The sequence below is a fragment of the Trypanosoma cruzi genome, genomic scaffold (genome assembly GCF_000209065.1).
Source record: "Trypanosoma cruzi strain CL Brener 1047053516523 genomic scaffold, whole genome shotgun sequence".
NCBI lineage: Eukaryota > Euglenozoa > Kinetoplastea > Trypanosomatida > Trypanosomatidae > Trypanosoma > Trypanosoma cruzi.
Window position 1 is genome coordinate 22796 of NW_001849480.1, and position 4265 is coordinate 27060.

Consider the following 4265-nt stretch of genomic DNA (forward strand, 5'->3'; position numbering starts at 1 on the left):
GTCCCATTTGTCATTCTCCTACCGCATCACAACGGCACGGTGGAGTATGGACTGGTGGGACTTGTGGCCACCAACACCCCAAACCATGTCGTCGCCTACATACCAAGCGCTCGACGTAAGGACACTGAGTGGGTCATGATTGATGGTATGGTCCAAAAGTGCAGCGGCAGCCCATAAACACCCACAAGGCAATCCTTTGCCTCTGCCGGCGGCTTATGCCATAAATGGGACCGGAATAAGATGAGGAGAATGATGAGCAAGAATCGCACACGCGCAAAAGGGAGCAGGACGGCCGTACTCTAGTTTCAGCGCCAAGGGCTCACGCCACCCCCAATCACAAAAATGGGAAGAAGCCCAAGATGACTCCAGTATGGTTGACGGTTTTGGTAAGAATGGATATGGGCAACCGCCAGGCAGTGCAACTCCTTCCAGTCCGCCAGCTTCGTTGTTATCTTCCACCCAGACGATCACACACGATCCATTCCTAACGCCTATCGCCCCACGAAAGTGAGGCAGGCGGGGGAGGAAAAGGAGGAGGAATCAGAGGGAGGAGGCAACAAAGGCAGGTGGATTGTCTGCGAAGAGGACGAGGGGGAACTCTTAAACCCGTCAGTTCCCCCAACATTGCCCCAACCAAACCAGCAGGCATCACAAGGCCAATTCCTAAATGAGGAGGAAGAAGAAATAACAATGAGGCGGAAACAACACCAAGAGAAACCCTACAATAATAAGAACGAGATGCCACCGCAACAACAATCATTTCCTCCCTCAGAAGAGGAGATGGGGGAGGAAGGCGTGGGAGGCGAGGAGGGGGAAGCATTAACACCGAGACACGCTACAGGTCAGGAGGACGGCGGACACCCTTTTTCACACAAGACAGCTGCGTTGCCTGATCTCGCGTGGTGCCTGGCATGTGGGTGCCACCACAACTTCTCGGGACAGCGTCGTGGGGAACACCTACGATCGCATATCCATGCGGTCCACCGTAAGCAGTAACGGATGTACATTACCAATGAAGCGCTCATCTCACGGGGACTGGTTCGGTGTGACGCGTGCGGGAAGTTTGCTCGGCCAGCCTACGAGCACGGGCAGCACATCGACCACGCTGCGGCCACTACACATGTCGCAAGGAAAACATGGCGACACAGCGGGAGGAGTACCGTGCGTTGGTTACCGGATCCCACTATACCAATACGACGGCGTGTCTGGAACGGGCACACTCCGTGGAATGGCCGACGACACCAGCCACAGACCCGCGACAAGACCCGTGGCTGCAGGAGAGAGTGCCCACGAGACGTTACCTCCACAGGCGCGAGTGGCCCAACTGGCTGGATGCAAGCCGCACAGTCATGCTGGGATACAATGCCTCGGCGCCGGACGAACGCAGCCGCAAACAAGTGGCCATCATGGACCTGGTGCGACACCACCTACGACTGCCGGAGAACCCGCGTAGTCGCTAAGCCACCAGCACCAACCACAACAAGCAGCATAAAGCCGATTGGAGGATCGGCCATTACAACAACACGACAGTCGGAGTTGTGCAGAGTGTTATGGAGACCACTGAAGACAGGGGAGGTTTGGCCGGCGATGAGAATGAGCACAGTGACCCGACAGCCCACCAGACAGAGCGCATATTCACCGCGTCCGACATATACAAGGCAAGACGCGCAGAGACACGCTGCACACTGCAGGCAACGGGACGCGCCGCAGCGCTCCTCGCGGCGGCGGAGGCGGAGCTGGTGGTATTTTCCCCCGAGCTCGTAAAGAGCCTGGATGACCTCTACCCACAGGAGGACACAAGTCTGTACCCCGAGCCCGCCGTCAGTGCACCCCTGGTCACGTTCGACAGCAATGACGTGGCCAAGATGATTGAGAGCCGCCTAGCGCGAGGCGCAGCACCGGGTCTCGACGGCTGGACACGCGAGCTGCTGTACCCCCTCGCGAAGGACAAGGCGCTCCTCATGGAGATCACCGCCATTTTGACGGACATGGCCAACGGAAACGTGGCCCCGGAGGTGGCACACCGCCTCAGGGCAACCAACCTCACGGTGCTCCGGAAGCCAAACAAGAAGTTCCGCCCGATCGGCGCCGAATGCGTATGGCAAAGGCTATATCACTCATGGCGGTGGACGCTGTCATGCCAGCCCTCACAACCTGCCTTAAGAACCTGCAGTATGGTGTCGGCAACAACATAGAATTGGCGATTGAGAAGGTTTGGCAGGACTTCCACATCAAGGGCAGTGTGGGCATGTTGGACGGCCGGAATGCGTACAACGCCATCAGCCGCACGGCCATCCTATCCGCCGTCTATGGTAACACCACATGAAGCCCACTGTGGCGTGTCACAAGACTCCTCCTGGGCACGGAGGGACTGGTGGGCTTTTACGAAAAAGGACAACTGGTCCACTCGTGGAAGTCGATGCGGGGAGTGCGCCAGGGCATGGTGCTGCGACCGGTCCTCTTCTCCATCGGCACCATCGCCACCCTCCGCCAACTGGAAAGCAGCTTTTCCAACGCCAGCTTCACGGCGTACCTGGACGACGCCACGGTGGCGGCACCACCGGGCATGCTTGGGAAGGTGTGCGAGGCGACCTCCCGGGCGATGCGTGCCCTGGGCATCGAGACAAACAAGGACAATACGGAGGTCCTCAACAAAGGAGGGCCCGTGGACATGCCCGCGGAATACATTCGGCCGTTTGCCCGCGTGCTCGGTGCGGGAGTGGCAAACGACCCAGAGAGAGCGAGCTGATTACGCAGTTTGTGCAACGCAAGGCGGAGGAAACCGGCCGCCTGTTCCGAGCAATTGTGGAGCTCCGTTTGCGAAGCACACGCAGTGGCGGCTCCTGTCGGCGCTGCCGCGCGTGACGTTTCTCCTACGGAAGCATGCCCCAGTACACACGAGAGCAGCGGCGGGGTGGTTCGACGACCGCGTCGCAGGCGTACCGGGCGTCATCATGGACGGACCCGTTACGAAGCGCGCACGAGACATTGCGACTCTGCCGGTGCGCCGCGGAGGCTGCGGTCTCCGAAGTCAGAGGGAGATTGCGGAGTTCGCGTACGCGTGTCTTGGCGAGAAGGGAAGCAACGCGCCCTGACCGACGAGTTGGACGCAAAGCACCAGAGCGACCCTCACGAAACCATGCAGGGTTCTGATCGCAAGGTGTTCGTGTCCAACACGGCGGCAGGCGCTGGCAGACTCCTCACGGACCCGCAGGTGCGTGCGGACGACAGGGTTTCTCCACCTACCTACGGGAACGACTACTGGTGCGTGTGCTGCCGGAGGGACAGAAGTGCGTATGTGGGGCAGACGCATCCAACGAGCATGTGCATACGTGCACACGACTCCAGCAAAACCCGCGGACCACACGCCACGACATGATCAGCATGACGTTTGCAAATGGGTTGCGACTATGCGGATTACAATGCAGCATGGAACCGCGCCTGACGGAGGCAAGCCGGCAGCGGCCGGACATCCTCATCGTGGGACTCGACACGTACGCAATCACCGACGTGACCGTCACGTACGCCGGGCGGGTCACCGCATATGTGTCAGAGGAGTCCATGGAAGAGGCAGACGCACTACGCGCTGCACGGGATCGCCTCACGCAAAAACGACAAAAGTACCGTTACTGGGCACTGGCCAACGGGCTGGACTTTGAACCATTTGTCATGCTGACCAACGGGGCAATCAACCCGGCAAGTCGGCGGTGGCTGCGGCGGATCCTGGGCGCCCGGGTACTCGCCTACGCGGGCGCCCAGTGGGTGGCTGAGAGGCAATGAACACAGAGGTCAAGGAAAATACGGAGACAGAAACTCACACACAAAGGAAACTCGCCAACGCAGAAAGCAGCGAGAGTTGTACCGGCGAACGGAAGGCAATGCAGGGGTAATCAACGGTGCGGCATACGCGGAATGCAGTTTTTGTTATACAAGCAGAGTCGCCGTACCAATGCCAATGATTCAAGAGGGGCTTCGTCTATACTTTGTGGAATGTGACGCCCAAGATGGTACCAGATGACTGCTTTTTCTTTCCTTACCCCTCCCTCTCAGGTTGGTTCGGATCTTTTTTTACTGTTCTGTTTCTATTTCTTTGGCGGGCAGGGTACGTTTTTACTTGGGTATGGATGTTAACTATTTTTTAATTTTTTGGTGAAGTGTAGAGGGGGTGATTGTGTGGCAATGGAGGCCATGTAGGTTGTCACAGAATCGTTGCGATCAGGTCGGGGTGCCATTTACGGTCGCGGTGCGACCACTTTCAAAAAAAT

The 4265-nt window shown here is 58.2% G+C and overlaps 2 annotated features.

Moving 5' to 3' along the window:
- Positions 1 to 3744: a mobile genetic element.
- Positions 1 to 4265: a sequence feature (areas not merged during assembly with more than two copies in the genome that could not be assigned to a particular haplotype).